A 19,091-nucleotide genomic window follows, 5' to 3' on the forward strand; every position below is an offset into this window, starting at 1 on the left:
CATGGGCGCGGCCTAGGTGTTTCCTGGTTTATTTTTCCAAAGAATTAGTCTGCCTTAATTCGTTTTTTCCATGTTTGCTGTATTGTTGGGAATTTATTTGATGTTGCTTACTATACAATCTGAAGGCAAAACCTGGCTGCCTCGTGCAAGCTGCGTCTTGTCCATAATCTAGCACACTGCGAACCTAATGCTTCGGTTTCGTTTTAGTGTTTTTTCCGTTCTCCCTATGCCTATTGCTGCATGGCGAGTAAGTAAATCTTTACTGGGCGTAAACCTGGAAAGCATTTTTACTGTTTTATCTAGTTTAGCTTTAGGGGATTACAAGAACCAGTTTTTCTTTTTTATTATTGCTTTTTAAAATCTTTTATTTCTGCTTCAATTTGCATGTTGTCACTTCTGTGTTGTGAAGCACACCAAACTATTTTAATAAAATCAACTTTCTTCGAGTGTTACGTAATGACCTGTCGCTTTTGTTTTAAGATCACCACGTGTGGGATTTTCGTGGTATCGGGGGTTTCCATCCATGGGCGTGTCTCACCCAGCCGTCCTTCCCGGGAAATTGAACATATCTCGCCGGCTAACCTTTGCTTGACAGTTGTTCGACACCAATCTATCAGATAGCTGCCGTGCTGTACTACTACAGCTCATGAAGTAAGAGCTGCAGGAAAACACACCCGCTGTATCATGTTTCCCTTCACTTCCCATGGGAGGAAGGGACACGTGTGCCCTTTGCATGGGCAGCTGGAAAGCCCTGTGATTTTGTTCTTCTGCAGTTCACACAAACGAGCTGCGCAAGAAGAACCTAGTAGCGATCTGATGCAGGGTGTCGGACACTTGTTCAGTTTGCAGTTAAGCTACCAGGAGTTGACATATGGAAAAACATCGGCAATCACCTTTATTTAAAACTAGCGGCCATTTGAGGAGCCGCTGTTGAACTACTATGGAACATTTTGAACTTTTGCTGTACTTAATATTTAGGGGTGAGAGGAGCATAGATGACTTCGCTCTTGAAATGCGGTGACGAGAGTGGTGCCGTTTCGGTGGGGAAGGACCAATCACGCAGTGAGAAAGTTCTCAGTGCTTACTGCCGGCACAGCATCGCATAGTTATTGATGGCTTTTATTGTACAAACAGGTGATTGTCTATTTTCCTTGTGTGGTACCTCAGGCTGCGGTATCCGAGAAGTGCTTTGCAACCTCTTTGAAGGCTTTCGGGCTCTGAAAAAAAGCTGCAATGTCCACATACCTTGCAACTTTTTTTTTTTGTGTTCAAAGAATTTTATTGGAATTTTAAACCAAAGGAATATACAAGTTCATAAAATATATATAAGAGATACAGGCTAATTGGAACAGTATATGCGTGGAAAATATAAAGGTCATCCGTAGGTAGATGTAAAACAAAAGCTAAATGGCAGCATTAAGAAAACAAATAATACAAGAAAACAGAAAATGTATACCTATATAGAACAACAACATATCCATATATTTTTTTAAAATGGCAAAACGGTACATAAATGAATACCGTCTATGGTATGATTTGTGATACATGGCTTCTTTCTTTTCATTCTCTACACAAATCGCTCGGATATTGTTCGATTATATAGACTGTATTTGTTTACATACCTTGCAACATTTGAATCGAATTGCAGCAATCCATTTTTATTGTTTTAGGAAATCTTGCTAAATTACATTCAGTCAGTGAACACAACAGGGTAGTGAACATAGTTGCTCAAGGACACATTACTGACATTGCAAGAACCAACATAAGCCCTGGTATAAGCTTTTCAGGATTTTGGCACTGGATTTCATTAGGGTGTTGACAACTGTGTGTGACTGCTCCGTTCTGAACATAGCATAGGTACATGCCAGTGAATTCTCTGCATGGCAGTTGAGCTGGTGGTTGACCCAGTGCCAAGCGCCGTGAAGCTAGAATGATATGTAGCGATGCCACTGTATTCTGTTACTGTACGCTGCCCCACATACGTACCCGTAGTAAGGTGAAAGATGTTCATCACAGATTCCCTTGATGCATTTGCCCTATTTTTACATTTGCGTCTATTAAATGTAGGTATTGTGTTCCGGCACCTACCATTTTGGACGAATAGATTCTGTACATTCACAGAATTTTTGTCTAAACGCCCTGTAGGGAATGTTACAGGTTCACTAGGACAATTAACACATTTTTTGGTAAAGAAAACAAGCATTTTCAATGCATTAGGTTCCTCATTTGCGAGAGTTTGAGCTATTGGCATTGTAAAGGACAATGCCTTCTTTACATTTCAAAACCTGCAAGCTGTGCATAAACAAGCACTTTGTACTTATAGTCCTTGCATATGAGAAGCAAGGCTGGCAGTCTCTTTTACTGCCAGCCTTGCTTCTCATAAGCAAGGACTATACCTACAAAGTGCGTGTTTATGCACCGCTTGCAGGTTTTCAAAACAAATGAATAAAAGGCATTGTCCTTTACAAAGCCAATAGCAGCTATTGGCATTGTAAATGACAATGCCTTTTATTCATTTGTTGTACAAAGTGCTTGTTTACGCACAGCTTGCAGGTTCTGAAACTCATAAATAAAAGGCATTGTCATTTACAATGCCAATAGCTCCAACTCTCGCAAATGCGAGACCTATTGCATTGCAAATGCTTGTTGTTACAAGTTGGCAGATGCTGATGATGAGAACCTGAGGACACAGGCGAGTACCAGTCTGTTTATTCCACCCTGGGTGTTGCTCCTGTGAGGCACTGCCAACTTCCCCTCCCCCTTTTTTTGAAAGTTGTTTTCTTAGAAGGATCTGCCAGGGTGCGTGGGTTGCTGCAGTGCCACACACATTTATAGACATTGTTTTAGACTTGAGCTTATGACTGTAAAAGCATATAGAAGCAGTAGGGTAATAATTACTCACTGGTGATTGACACCTTATGATAGGTGTCAGTTAAGATATATGGGAAACGGCTGTTTCTACATAACAGATGGCAGGTCTTTTGTTGTTGAAATGGTATAGAGTGGGGGGCGACCTGTTCATATCCCTTTATTCACCCTAGGGCTCCCAATTGTTTAGGTCATACAAATTGATACCTGAAAACCTGGATACATCACTGCTTCCCTTCTTAACCAAATTGTGTGATCTTAGGCAAATATTTATTTTTACCTATACTCCTTTTTCTTCGCTATCTCATATGAAAGCACCTTCAACTATGTGAGCTCAGTCAAAAAGCTATTGTGTTTGATGTATTCATAATGACATGCGCGCGCTGCAGTAAGCATGCACGCATGTCTAGTGTGCTGGTATTCTTTTCATGTCCCTGGTAGCCGTCAATGCATGGGCGCCCCCAGCCCCCCGTCCGTCTCTCTGCACGGGTTAGGTAACGCTGCGGATCTCTTTACATAAGCTGCTGCTGCTGCTGGGACAGGGACCTGCGACGGAGGCGCCCCCGGCCCCGCCCCCGCTCCTCCCCCGCCTCGGGCTGTACTAGAGGCGGCCGCGCGGCCGGGACACGCGGAGGGACGAGGGCGACTGCAGCAACGGCCGCCGGACACCTGCCGCCCGGGCTCTGAGGCGAACCCGCCGGACGGACACCCCTTCGAGAGCCGGTAAGTGAGGGAGGGCCGCACTGCACCCCGGCAGAGGCAGCCGGGCGCTCCCAAGCATGCTCGACTGCTGTACACAGAGCGCTAGAGACAGACAAGGGCACAATTACTGCCACACACCACAGCCAGCACAATTCATAGACCCCCCCCCCACCCCCCTCACCAGGCTTACTGGAGCCCCCACCGTGGGACAGTGCGCGTCGGGGCTTCCCGCGACCCTCTGCCTTTGTTACCTCAGCTGAACCGTGTGTGCTGTATTCAGAACACACATTTAATGATAACTTGTGCCCCTTTTCTGTGCTTCCCGGTAGATGTTCCTGTCTGTGAGTAATCCTCAAGTACCGGTTCATACCCGTGGTTTGTACTTTCCAGGCCAGACCTAGAAGTGCTTGAAAAAGAGCAAAGTGACCGCATGCCATGGATCCCCATCTTTTAAAAAAAAAAATGTTTACTTATTCCCAAAACATTATTATCTTCCCATCTTTTGTCTTTAAAAGATATTTGGTATCCAGTGCACGCGCTTAGAAGAGTGAAGACGTCGTCTACGCGCTCGTGGGTTATTATCTAATGACCAACAAGATGAACCATACATTCCTTTCTAGAGAGGGCTGGGCAGGCCTTTTGTTAATGCTGGAAAGGCACCAGACGGTCTATCGCACCATCCACTTTATCTATCTATCTATCTATCTATCTATCTATCTATCTATCTATCTATCTATCTATCTATCTATCTATCTATCTATCTATCTATCTATCTATCTATCTATCTATCTATCTATATAGAGTGACCACCCCTATCCCAGTCCTAGGGGTGTTTGTGATAGCATAACACATTCTAGGTGTTGTGGTCTTGTGCTTCCAGTGAACTAGTTGGACTAACCCCTGAAGTGATTTCTAGGCGAAAATTTAATTGTTCAGTACTAGAGTAATAACTTGGAGTGATGTAGTCACCCTATTTACAGTTCGATGCTGAATGAGGCAAGGCAATGGTAATAGAGATACCGGACATGGTCAATCCTGAGTAGGAGTGTATGTATTTATAAAAAAACAAAGGATGCAGAGACGTTACAGTTAGGTTCAGATTTTAGGATTTTAGACACACAAAACCATAGAAATTCAGCATTTATAGTTATCTAAAGTAACTGTAACTCATGTCCTACGGTAACTAAAACTCACGCACCTGCCATGCACAGTTTTCTCATCAATATTTTCACTGCAAATGTTGCAGTGATATTATCAGTGATGGTACAGAAGATTTCCTACCATCTTCTAATCACCTAATGTGAGGTAATTAGCAGTGCATGGCGGGAGCCCAAGTTATGGTTACCTTTTGGCATGAGTAAAAGTTTCTTGAGATAAACATTTTCACAAGTTTATAAATACATTTTATTCCCACATTCATTCTTGTTATATATTTTAAAACTAAAACTTTGAAAATTAAGCTAAGGTAACCTAAGTAGCCTTTCTATACATGCAATGCACCAAGTGTTTCTATATTTTTTTTTAAAAAAGAACTCCCCCAAACCTGCTTTATGATAGGCTCGATCACTTCGCTTGCGACATAACACTCATCAACAGCTTCTACGCCTCACCACTTTCAAATGTCATAAGCCGCCACTGGCAAACATACTCTCTCTTTCTGAAAGAGCTATGCACAAAGTTGTTAAGTGGTTTGTGGGAAAGGTGATGGTGCGACCATGTATTATATAAGCTAAAGTATGACCTGCTGTTCATAATAAAGATATTGCAAGTCACCTCAGAGTTCCATAACTTATACAGAAACTTGCCCTTCATCCCCATTCTTCTATATGGTTCTGGTGCTCCTCATGACATGCAATATCCTTATAATGTACAGCAGGGGGTACTTTATCATCTATCTTTCTATCTATATTTTAATGTGCGCGCAATCTCGCTTAAACCCGAATTATTGGGGTATGCATATCACACCTAATTTTTTTCCCCAGTATCGATTGCATACTTTTCTCATACAGGAGCCTGAGCAGAAAATGTCTTAGACTACTGCAAAATGGTGTGCTACTACAGCGTGCAACATTCCTCGTATGACTTTAGAAACTGTATGGACAATACATGGAGGCAGTGCCTTTTTTATATACAAAGGCTTACCTAGTGTACAATTTTTATGCAGCCCATTACCCAAGCACAGTTGCCATAAACTAATTATCACTAGAATAACTTGTGAAAAAGATTATGCAGTTTCACCCTCCCTAATCCTGAAGAGCGCAGTCCGAGACCAATTACGTAAAAATTTACACACACTTGTAAAAGTACTGTGTTCAGTTGTTTCCGGTGCCCTGAATCAGGGCTCCACAACACAGGTTTATCCCATTTCTCTATGTGATTTGATTCTCTGGTCAAGTAGAAACGTGAACATTTACAAGGGAAAGCGCTTTGAGACTACTTCTGAGACTACAGTCGTAGGCTACCTACATATTGTATAGACTAATGCGTTGCTTTACCTTGAAAAAAAAGTTAGTCTTATTCCGCCTGAATATAATCGTTGACTAATCATAAGATAAAAAAACAAAACACAAGTACATTTACATGGCTTTAGATATAATCTATGCATAGAGTGTATTTTACTTTCAAGAATAAAGAAGGCATGGGCTGTGACATGCGTGTTAAAGAAAAAGCGATTCGACACCCCATCAGTGGTAGCAAGCGCTATATAAATGCAAACCTTATTCCCTTCTCTATCCCTCCACTATCCTTCTTAATCCAAATAAATGACTAACATATCCACCACTCAAATTACTTTCATATTTTCACTATTCTAATTCACCACTAATCCTTTCTGGGTTCCGAAGTAGCGTTCTGCCTGCCGAAAAAGCACGTCAACTCTCCATCAAGGGCAGCAAGCGCTATATAAATGCAAACATTTTTCCCTCTTCTATCCCTCCACTATCCTTCTCAAACCAAATAACTGACTAACATACCCACCACTCAAATTACTTTGATATTTTCACTATACTAATTCACCACTAATCCTTTATGGGTTCCGGATTAGAGTGCTACACGCCGAAAAAGCGCTTCAACGCCTCGCCAGGGGTAGTAAGCACCATATAAATGAAATTACAATACAATTACAGTATTGGTGAAGGGGTGCGGAGATTGGCAATACCCCCCTCCTTCCCTCTGCTGCTTCTCTTAGTGGAAGGGTTCATAGCTGAGCACCAGCGACACACCCTGTTTCTACAGGACGAGTGTTCATGATTCAGCTCCAACTTGAACGTTGACTCCCAGCTTACCAAGATTACACCTTAAGCAAACCAACATCTGGCCGGAAGGATTAGATTTTGAACCATGTTTGAGCATTGCATGCATTGCCACTGCACGTTCAAAAGAGAATGGATGTTCATAAATTGTTGTTGATGGTATTATTTTAGTTTTAGTTGCCTGGAATGTATTTGTAGGAACAAAGTACATTCACATTGGCAGCCTTTGCTCTTTCGGTGAAAGCGACCAGCCCCGTTGTCACTATCTCTGATCTGTCCTATTGATTGAAGCCAATTTCTCACAGCTTCGAAGAGTAAATGAGTAACGTGAACTTGACTCTCAGCTGCTGGATCCTGGTTGTTTATCAACAAAGCTCACAGAAAAATTATTTCCACATCATAGGGCAGGTGAGGACTTGGATCATTTGACACCACGGACGACTCCATGCACACTTAAATAGAATGTACTGAAACAAAATACTAGATACTGGCCATAAACTGATCCCAGCTAACACTTGTTGCCAGTTGTGAAATTCAGGAATAATGATACAGGTTGCCCCAGCATTCCTGATTTCTCCTGCTTTCACTTCAACTTCTATACTTTTGTATTGGGCCCAGTCCAGTGTTACATTTATTTTATGGATGTTGTCCCTTAATTTGCTGGCAGGATTGCTCGGTGGGTTGATCGGCTGCTGCTGGGTTCTGCGTGTATTCTGCAGGTTACCAGTGTGATTCTCAGTGCCAATACAGCCTTTACTCCTTTAGTGGTCATTATAAGTACACGTCGGGTGGGCTAGTATTAACTTTTTTTAAATGCTTCATATTTATCGGCCCGTGGCAAGTAAAAAGTGCCACAATATTCAGCTCACGGATTTTTTTTCCGACTTCATATGGCAGGTGATAGCTTGGATCATTTGTTCGTCACAGAGGGGTTTGTTCAAGAAAGACAACACAAACGGAGGACAGCATGCACACCAATATAGTTCGCAACTCAACAAAATACTGGATACTGGCCTTTCCAGCAATACACTCTCTCACCTCTGACACTTGCTGCCAACTGCGAGTTGTAAAATTCGGGAATTATGGTATAGGTTGTCCGAACATTCTTCATTTCTCCTGCTTTCACTTCAAGTTCTACACCTTTTTTGTGTTCAAGTAGTTTTTATTAGTTAGAAATAAAAAAAAGGCATACAATCAGAAATACATGCGACACAGATAAAATCCATGTAATACAAAATGCACATGAGAAAATAGTTGATTATACAGAACAAATTGGTATGGCAAAGTCAAAGAAGTGGAACATACGAGGAAGGACACAGAAGAGAGATGCGTCCGCAATATAAACAGTCAGCACAAATGTGATCAAGAGCCGTATAACCAGTGAAAACTAAGTATAATGTAAAGTAGTACCACGCTAATTAACAGCTTGTGTATCGCCTATGATACATATAAAGCCAAGGGGGAAAAAGGAAAGAATAAGGTCAAGGAATAGTTCTATACTTTTGTATTGGACCCAGTCATGTGTGACATTTATTTAATCACTGTTGTCCTTTAATTTGCTGGGAGGATAGCTCGGTGGGTAGATCAGCTGTTGATGGTTTCTGCATGTAGTCTGCAGGTTACCAGTGTGATTCTCAGTGCCATTACAGCCTTTCATCCTTCAACGTTCTTCATACGTACACCGAAGTTGGGCCATTATTAACCTTTTTGAAACATTTATAAGCCTGTGTCAACTAAAAACGTGCCACAATGTAATACATATTTTTTTTATTTCACATCCATTGTCATATCAAATGGAGAACCATAGCATCTGTGGATGGAAAGACCTGTATGTATTAAAATGTTATTGTCTGGGAAAAAAGAAACGTATATAATGGCTTCGAGATTGTGACATTGGGACAATGAAAGTCTTCCAAGTCATTTGGTAAATTGACCAGAAGTGCTCTTGGTGGCGTCTTACATGGCTGTCATATACTTTTCAAAGTCCCCTATAAAGTAATAAAGAGACATACTACCTAGATATGTTTCTGAATTCATCACTTGCTGCTCTGCAACAAATGCCCACACTTCTTCATATGGTTGGCCTCCACCTGCGTCAAGTAGGTCAAAGAAAAGATCCAATGGATTTCGCTTTGAGTTTAGTTCTGGTTCTGTTTATTAGAAGGGGCAAGAAATGATTGTTTGCATCCCATCGAGGGAGGCAGGAAACAGAGGTCCAGTGCTCCAGAGGCCAAACCCTGTATCAGGATGTATGGGCAATTGGTTGGGTTGTTTGAAATGTATAAACTCTGTGCACGGGTGAAAGGAAAATGGTCGCAAACAAAAAGGATTTGCTAATTTGTAACGAAATTCCTGCACCACTTGGAGGTAAAAATCTGCCAAATCATTGCTTCAACACAGAACTGTTTCTATAAATTTGAAAACCACTGCACATGCAACACGACTGAATCTTGTATGCACTCTGGTGAGAATAGCCTATTAAAACAGCATTGGGTAAAATACTTTAAGACAGTGCAGACAAACGGTAGGAATACAATTCATACAATACTCAGAGGTATTGAACTGCTTGTTATTAAAAACATTGCATTTTTGCAATAAAAATTGTCCAGCATCATCGGATCAGTGAGCAGAACTTTTTCGATTTAAGTATGCAGAAGTAATGTGATTTGTAGGGGTGGGGAATTTTAGTTGTCAGTTTAAATACATTTATAGAGTAAATTGCCTAATGAGGCAAATACTTTGTGGAAATTTGCGATTAGTTGTAATTCACTTTTTAAAGTTTGTTAGAAAAGTACCAAACTAAGTAAGACAAATATTAAACTTAAAGGATTGGAGGAAGAGAGCGTGATGGTTCGGGTGTCTGAAATCTTGCTTAGATCCCAGGGCTGTTAATCCAGTTGCATTTTGTAAACCCAAAGAATTCGAAAGTGCTCCGTGTGCATGTTTGCTTGAATCTCATCAAGCTGACTAATTACTGCATTTTCGGAATCTTTTCCAGATATATCAGTTCGGCGCAGTGCGCGATTGGGTCAACAGCAATTATTTTTTACGGGATAGCCTTCTTCTTTGTGGGTTACTGTTGTAAGTTGGAGTCTGGGTATTCCCACCACAAGCCTATATTTTGAAGGTGAATCCATATGCAGTGCAGTGGCAAAAGTGGTACCTGTGTTTTCCTTCTCAAAATCCAGAGGAAACATTAGTCTGTTGATTTCATGAAAACAAAGATCCAAAGGATAGAGGTTCATTAACAGAATCTTCTTGGTTTGTTTTGAGATCATGCTGGATAGATGTACTGGATGCTCGGATTAATTGGAAAACTGACCTACACTTAATTAGCATACAGAATGAGAAACAACCCTGAGATAATACATTTAAAAAAACCTAACTAAAAGCATGAAAATATGGCAACATTAGAGAGATGACTGATGATATGTGAAATTGACTTTAGAACTTTAGGATTTCTGAATGCATCTCCCCTGAAGAAGTGATAGGCTATCTCAAAAACACATTCTGGCCAATATTAGGAAATTCATATTGATTTTCATAATAGAAGAAAAGAGTATATGCAATTTGCTACCCTTCTAAGGATTTCGAGTTCGTTGTTGTTCAAAGGTACTCCTGGGCTCGTATTACATATTGGGCGAATTGTCCTTGTTTGCACCACGGCACACATTTATACTGGTGCACCAGGTACATTCGGGGACAGGGTACCCTGTTACAGTGAATGTACTGCCCCCAAGGCAGCTGTGAACTTGCCGTGCCACTGGGGTCAGCGCATTCTGTGAAATACAGAGCTGCTGCATCAACGCTGCTCCGTGTTTCCCTGTGCACGCAGCAAGCTGCATGCTCTTTAAAGAGGGGCTAGAGATCCCCCTGCAGGTGGGTTAAGTGAAAGACTGTACTCGCCTGCAGGGGGATGTCTGGGGGCTCCATGGGACCATCTTTCACCCCTCAAGAGGGCTGCGCTCAGGTTACACTTTGGCAGTGCGCCACCTTTTTGTGGCACACCTTCTGCACTCCTCCTCCGGGCATCTTTGCCTCTCCGCCCACGTCCTTAATACTGCGCAGACACAGAGGCAAAGTGATTCCCTCATTTGCTTGAGGCCACGCCCCATGGAAATGAGGGTATGTCCTCTGAAGATAGGGTAGGTACTACATGTGTGCCAGTGCTATCAGTATTACAGAAGGAGTTGCTCAAGCGTCTGGGGCCTCTTCTACAAACCATAGTTCCCGGAGGTGCAAAAAGCAGGCACACATGCCTTTTGCGCCGGCAGTATGTGTAATATGGCCCCTGATGTGCCAACTCTGTATAGACTCAGGGTGTACAATGCTGGTTTGGTTTATGCCTTTGCTTGATTGGACTAGCAGAATAAAATTAATGTATTTATTATTGACGATTCAGTGATCTCCATATGTACGAGAGTAGACGTGCTCTGAGCAACGATCCCATTATAAGAGCATATATTGATTTAGTGATACAATGCTAGTGAGATAATTTATGTTTATGGTAACCATTAGAGAAACACTGGCGGTGATAACATACAGACAGGTTTCTGGTGTATTTAAGGGTAATGAAAATTAAATTGCCTGGGCAACTTTGCTAATATTCAGTTGAAGAACCGTTGAACGTTATTGCCTTGATGGTCATTATCATTCCTGGTTGAGTTTGTGGGCTCAAAGACTGTTACATTGAAAGATGTATATTTTGTTGGGAAATTCAAGTAGAATTATTTAAGCATTCAAGCTATACACCATTTAGTGCTTCATCTGAAGTTTTCATCATAACCATTTTGACCAACCTCATTCATGTGCACATTTATTCTACATAGAATAAATGCAACACAATGAATTAATCCTAAATAGTTACTTAAAATTAGTATTTCAGTGCATCACATCGAGAAACCTAACCCAGTACAATCCTATGCTAAAGAGATGTTATTTATTCTGCTTGAGTGATATCCTCGAGTCTGTCAAATTTCAGCTCCAGTGCAGAAGGCAAGACTTTTGGGGGTCATTTTTGACAACAAATTAGCCTTCATTGAGCATTCAAAATAGGTTACATCTTTCTGCTTTCTTATGCTGAGAATCCTAAAAAAATCTGCTTTTACTTCCACTAGATCTAATAAAATGAGTAATCCTAACTCTAGTCATTACTAAAAAAGATTATTGTAATGCTCTATATGTAGGAACTCAAGCACTTCTTCTTAACAACCTACAAACTCTTCAAAATGTGTCAGCCAGAGTGCAGTTTTGTCTTTCACTGTGTTCATTTTCTGGTCAAGAACATATTTTCATTTCACACAAGTAAGTTAATATGAATAATTTCTACAATAATCACCTAAATGTGTCTAAAATTGATTTAAAAAAACACAAAACCGCATTATGAACTTATTTAAAGGACAACACCCATTTAGAAGAAGTGAGTTTTGCAACCTGCGGGGAACAACTTCAGATTCAGTAGCGACTTATGCCAGGCTTGTCTCTCCACCCAATGTAAGAGTAGAAGTCTAGGCAATGAGAGGCATAGCGGCTCGTTGGAACCGCTTGTTTGGTCGGACATGTTTATAGACCTTTAAGGTGAATAAAGGTACCCAGTGCAAGTGTTGGACCATAATTTGTAATGGACATTCGTTTCACATAAGTCTACAATCAGAAATGAAAAACATGTTTGTCATAGAAGGAGTCGTCGTCGGGTGTAGATCCTCGTTTCTTCAAAAGAGAAACATTCATTCGTGGCATAGCAAAGTATGAAGTATAATAATTCTGCAATCCCAATTTTTTTTATTATTTACCAACATTATGAAGTTCCTAGATTAGGTCAGCTAAATTGTTAACAAGCACAACCTTCTCTGAGAGCAACATTCAAACCTCTAATAGTTAAGTTATTGCAGGTTTATGGCAAGACAAGAGGTTTTATATTAGAAACAGAAAACATTTGCGGAGACACACACGAATAAAAAAAAGGTTTACCGCTGAGTGACGGCAGGTACTGCTGCTGAGAATATATAGTAAAATAGATGAAGTGATTGCCTCAGACCCAGAGCCCACTGGTTTGTGGGGATCCACTTGACAGACTTCTTTGTTAGGATGTTCTCCATGGTCACGTCATATTTAGCTTTTTGCAGAAAACTTAAAGGTAGGCCACTTTTTCTTGCCTATGGTTTTCTTTGAAAATGTTGATGTAGGTAGGCGTTAGTTACCCAGCCTTAAAACGTGCACACAGCACATCAGAGCTGACCCATAAATATGACAACCAGGCTGCATTTGTGTCTTTCCTCATACTCTGGACGTCTTGTTTCACTTCCGACTGCCTGTAGAGGGACTTGAGAAGCTAAAATGACTTTTTATGCTCCACAGGCCCCTCGCTGGCAAGGGTCCATTGGTTGTGCATTTCAGGTTTTATTGATAAGCACCTGCTAGGCCCTGTGATTTTCCATCAAGGCTCACTTTGATATTCTCTCTGTAAGACACTCGCAGATTAGCAGATGAATGTTCTTAATACATATAAAATCATCATCAATCACATATGATATACCCTCTTTGTCTTGTGATAGCTTATAATTGCTTTGTGTGTAATTTCTACTTGGTTTCTTTCTGTGGGTGGTGGGGGTAGCATTGCAGTGTACCGTGCTTTAACGGGTAGGGTATATACCTATGCATAGGATTCTCATTGAAACCCCAGGAGTAAATGCAATTCTCACGCAGAATACCAATGGTTAACTTTTTAACCGTTATTATGAATGAACTCGTCCTGGGTTAAAACACGAAGCACTCTGCAGCCAACTGGACTCACATAATCGGTCAATGGCCTCTTGTGCAGGGGTTTTGGAATGAAATATTCCTATTGTTGGAGACTGAATGGCAAGTTAGGCTCGTTCAGAGTACTTGGTTGAAGGTTTTGGAATATGACCCGTCTCTTGGCCTAATCAACAAATGCATAAACATAGTTTATATCGCTATGGCGGTGGCCAGATGCCTCCTGCTCCAAAAATGTTGATCATCCCAGATTCCAACAGCACAGGAGCGGGTTCGGAAATTGAGGCAAGTTAGAAACAGCTATATACAATGCATTCTGGGGGGATCAAGACGTTTGAGAAATTGTTGGAAGGGTTTTTTGAGTTATAATTAATGAAATCAGGTATAGAGTAAATGATACGATTGTCATCTTGCTATTTTGCACATCTTAGCTCTGTATGCACCTTAGACACTTGTCTATCTTACGAGAATGCTAGAACCATTCATTTTATGGTTTTATCCTATGTGGGATCTCTTATTAGCTAGTACCATTCCCCTTTATAATATGTATTGTGTCTCGTACTATGTATGTTGTATTTATTGATGGCTTGTGCATGTATAATATTTATTAAATGATGTGAATTAAAATAGTGTAATTATATTCTGGATCTCAATAAAAATGTAAAAAGGAATCACATACGATACCCCATATTTAGCTTGTGATAGCTTCTAATTGCTTTGTGCATCGTTTCTACTTGGTTTCTGTCAACGGGTGATGGGGGAAGTATTGCAGTGTGCTGTGCTATAAAAGGTAGGGTATATGCCTATGTACAGGATTCTCCTTGAAACCCAAAGAGCAAATGCAATTATCATGCCTAATACCTATGGTTAACTTTTTAACAGTTATTATGAATGAACTTGTCCTGAGTTCAAACACGAAGCACTCTTTGTCAGCCAATGACCCTTCTGCGATACTGGCCATAACCATCGGTACATTTGGAGGAGTGTGGCTCACTGATTAGAGCGGCAGACCCTGATGCAGAGGTCTGGCCCGGGACCAGGGTTCAATTCCCGACGCGGCAGGGTCCTGAGCCCAAAATGTCCACGGACTCGATAATTCTCGCCTCGGTGCCTATTCTAATCATGGGGTCCCACGCTGCAACTCTGGGCAATAGTTGCTTAATCTCCACTACGGCGGCCCACCCGCTGCGGGATGCCTGGCTTTCACCCTGGGGATACCCAGTAGGGGTTATCTCACAGGGAAAAGCCAGGACGGGTTCCCAAGGCAAGCGCCTTGATGCCTTCGGGTGATACGTGCGCTATGTAAGTCGCAATACATTTACATTACATTTGAGGTCACTGTCTGGAACAACATTGCCAAGACTCCAAACATCAAGTTTAATGACAACTTTGCCTTTTTTTGTGTTTATTCTCTGAAATGGTAGCGTACAGGAGAGAATTGCTTTTGGTGTTGTTAGAAGGCCTTTCATTTAGCTGGTGACGAATGATGGATCTGTGTTGCGTATTTGCAAATCTAGTTAACCTATTGGACACCATTTTTTCAGAGGGAATGCCTTCGCCAATTAGCAGCTGGGGATATGAATAGACTGTGAGATTATATTAAGCGGTGGTTTGAACAGGCTGATTCTTTGCTAGTATCAGTATGCGTTGTGTGGACAAATTTCCTTTCAAACACTTGATATTTACATTAGATTAGCTGCATTAGATTAGCTAAGGCACAGGAGGTAATTGATGTATCTTTGATACATAGGAGCGGCAAGCCTTGGCTTCTCATTCTAGATTTGGGTCTTAGAACTCCCTCAGAGCAGAGCAGTCCAGTCATCCGATTCTTCCCAGCGCACCACCAGAGATTAATCGCGTGGTTGTGACTCCACCCTGTTCCTCTGATCCCAGTTAAACTCCACCCATGCCAGACTATAAATGCTTTCAGCTTGCAGTCGCTGGTATAATGTGACAGAAGGCCCTGTCTCTATGGTTATTTAGTAGTCTACGCATTTCTACGGTAAGTTGCCTCGTATATTGCTACTTCTGAATCAGAATTTTGGATTGAAACACTTTTTGTTTGTTTGTTTGTAGGCTACACAGATGTAACTTTTTTGTAGATATGGAATCCAATGGTGACCTGCTTGGCCTTGCTTTGGTGCAGTAGTTGAGTTATTTGTGGCTAGATACGTGTCGACTTGTAATAAGGGATTTATTTGAAAGTCTGCCTGAATACATTTTGCAAAGTTGGAATAAACTAGAATACTGCAAATGTGGTAAATTGTATGTCTGATATCTTCAATCTAGCCAAAACGGGGTTGAGAGAATGATAACACAACGTCCAAGGGCTAGGACAGTTTGCAGATCAGTGTGTAGTACAATGCGCCTTGAAGAGACGATGGTGTGTTGTGACACTAAGTAGGGATGCTGAACACTATGTTAGAACACATGATTTGTTGAGGTGATTGATGGACGTGAATTGCCTCTCATACCCTACCTACATTCTAAAAACAGTTTCTGTGACGTTTATGTACAAAGCTCGCAAAAGACAAAATAGTTCACTGGTCAGAACAAAAAGGCGAGTAATGTGGAGTTCGAACCCAAAACTCTTTAGCATTAACGTTTATTAATGAATTTCCTATATTGTACTTCCGAGTTTCTATCTACCCCCTGTAACATAACCATCACGTCTTTTGCATTTCCTAACTGTTAAGAGTTTTTAAGAAAAGTGGTTATTGGCCTGCGTTTTTTTCATTTAACGTTGTTTGATTTTGTCAAAAACCTTGTTTGGGGACTTGTGTCATACATCTGAAATTAGCGTATATATATATTTTTAGTTTTTACATGTGATCAAGGCCAGCTTGGCTGGCCGAAACGCGTAATGACAGGCTGTGGGAGCACAGCAAGCAGTTGAAAATAAAAAACAACTGAAATCACTGCAATTGGAGTTCGTGCATTTCTCCATCGCCGGTCTGAGGTTGGGGAAACTTTGAACTTTGTAATATATATATATATATATATATACATGCACGTGTTTGAACCACTGTGTCCTGTACCGTAAACACTGACTTATCTACAAACCAAAGACTAGTAGCATCTTATGCGATACCTGTCTTATGAAGATTGCATTACTTTTTTGCCTTTTACACAGTTTTTTTTTTAAATATATGATGGCTTCTACTGCCTTGTGTTTGGTTTTTCCTTCCTACTGCTCCATTACCATAATTATCATATTTCCCATGTTTTTAATGAAATACTTGCTTCATGATTTGTTGCTTTACTGCATTATCCTTGATTTCCATCCCTTGTATCATTTGTCACTGTATTTATTTCTTCATATACCTTTTTAATGCCAATAAACTGTTTGAACACAAAAAAATATATGAACAGTGGGCGTTGGCTGCGCTCAGAGAAGTGTTTCTTCGAGCAATGCACGTGGGTTTGTTTTACATCTCAGGAGTACACTGATTCATCACACAATAAATGTTGTATTTCTCATAGATGCATTGTTTCCAGAAACTGTTTTTTTTCCCTCTGCAGCGGACTTTTTAATGTTTTAGACGGGACTTAATATGCAAACCAGACTTATTTGCGTTTGCAGTGCTTGTTTTTTACCCATTTCACAATGCCAGGGTAAAAGTTCACCATTTCGCAAAACATTACGAATCCAAGAATTTTGATTACATGAGCGCTCCACACGTATCGTCACTGCCGCTTACTCCTTCAGCCTAAAATGTTAACAGGACACAGGTTAATGATTATTTTCTGTCATCATTATAACACCCTCGGTACTGTATATAAAATGTTAGGCGTGCAAAAACTATACCAAACGCTCTACTAGAAATCACACTGTGAAGATCAGAAGAGTTGGGAAGTATGCAAACTCTTCAGTAACAGCATCGTCTAAGGTAAAATTAAAAATACACAGGAAGAAAGTGAAAGAAAGGGGTATGTGAGTGAAGTGCATCCGTGTTTCACACGGAATGAACTAAACTTTTGATGTTGGTAATATTTCAAACCAGCCCTATTGCATCTCTTAACATCCCGCCCCCCTCCCCCCAAAAAATGCCCTGTCTGTCTTAACACAAGTTCACAAACGTTTGTGTAATAATTTATTTGTCAATGGTTTTCACCGTTTATATTTCTCTAAAATAGCAAACTTTAATATAGCACATACGCTCGACAGTTGTAATTTCCTCTCCTTAGAAACAATGGTGCTGGAACAATTTTCCGAGTGGGGGAGCTGCCATCAATGTTATATTACTGAAGTCTTGGCGATTATGAAAAATGAAAGTGTCACACAAAGAGCAAGTGTAGTAAATAAAGCAAGCACATTCAGAAGGAGAGTGGGATGGGTTTAGTATGTAGTTGGTGGTAGATTGTCAAACACGCTGTCGCAAATATATTACTAACACATGGTGTGGTCGTGCATTATTTACAGACCGCACATTTTCTATCGACATGGGCCCCAAACTTTGCAGAGACGTGCAGTCTTATTAATAAATATACTTTCCTTTCACACGCCTGTACCACAGCAAGATGGTCACAAAGGTCACATTACAAAATCCTCTCACTTTTCAGTCGGAGAAATAAAAGTAAAATCGGTCTTCATGTTTATAGAATAATTATCAGTCAGAAGACATAGTCTGACTTTTAACTGCTGTCTTTGAGGGCACAGCAGGTGTGACTTTTTTTCCCCTTTAATTATTGCTCATTCACCTCTGAACTCCACCATCTTTTTTTGGGGTCGGGGCGCTGTAGCACCCCCACACCTTTACTTCCCACACCTATGATTTGAATTGCTGCATTTGAAGTGTAGATGTAGTTGCCTGTAACTATAATTTTGTGTCCAGATGGTTCTTCTGCGCGAGTTGCCTCAGAATGTACTAGCCTAGTGTAAACTTTATTCGTAATCGGTGTAATCACATCCATTGTGCAAATAGTCCTCCTCTCCCAAAAAATTAGATTATGTCATCAGCATTTGTATAGCTCCTCGTACAATAAGCATTGCACTGCAGAGCTTTCTTATTTATTATTTGAATGTTTTATATAGCGTGAACAAGACTCTTACGAGTATCAGAGCGCTTTACAGACAATTTTAAGAAGGAAACTAAAAAATGTAATAAAAACAAGGGATAGGTGCAAACATGGTACAACACTTAAACATGTAAAGTCAGTTATCTTTACAGAGCAAATGTCAGCTAGTTGAGGATAAATACATAGATAGGAACAATAAAACAAAAGGTAGCAAACCGGACAGGATCATGTGAACTCTTTTTTTTTTTATATGACCTGGTTAGTCGGTTGGTAGGCAAAGAACCGATTAGGGTAATAATTGTTTGTGTTGGTTTATATGTAAGTAAAATGAAATTCATCCTGCTGCAGATTTCTGTAGTATTTTATGTACTTGAAGTCAATGTGCCGGAGGTCTTGTTAAACTGGTCAACGGGTGCCCAATGCTGACCTATGCAGATTGGTTTCTATTAAGTATTACTAGCCCGGTAACAAGTTATGATGTCATGTTTTACATGT

The 19,091-nt window shown here is 40.7% G+C and overlaps 1 protein-coding gene across 2 annotated transcripts in view; it reads left to right on the plus strand.

Annotated features, from left to right (window-relative positions):
• Nucleotides 1-19,091, plus strand: part of ABCG2 (ATP binding cassette subfamily G member 2 (JR blood group)) — a 662,915-nt gene that overhangs the window by 319,350 nt on the left and 324,474 nt on the right. Inside the window, exon 1 of one of the 2 annotated variants that reach the window (XM_078676203.1) lies at nucleotides 3,347-3,591. The exons of the other annotated variant lie outside the window; for it this stretch is intronic. The gene's annotated coding sequence lies outside the window, so the exon portion shown is untranslated. Of the gene's footprint in view, nucleotides 1-3,346; nucleotides 3,592-19,091 lie in introns of those variants that run through there. 2 annotated transcript variants of the gene reach the window in all.

The sequence above is a fragment of the Lissotriton helveticus genome, chromosome 2_1 (assembly GCF_964261635.1).
Source record: "Lissotriton helveticus chromosome 2_1, aLisHel1.1, whole genome shotgun sequence".
In the NCBI taxonomy this organism is placed as follows: Eukaryota; Metazoa; Chordata; class Amphibia; order Caudata; family Salamandridae; genus Lissotriton; species Lissotriton helveticus.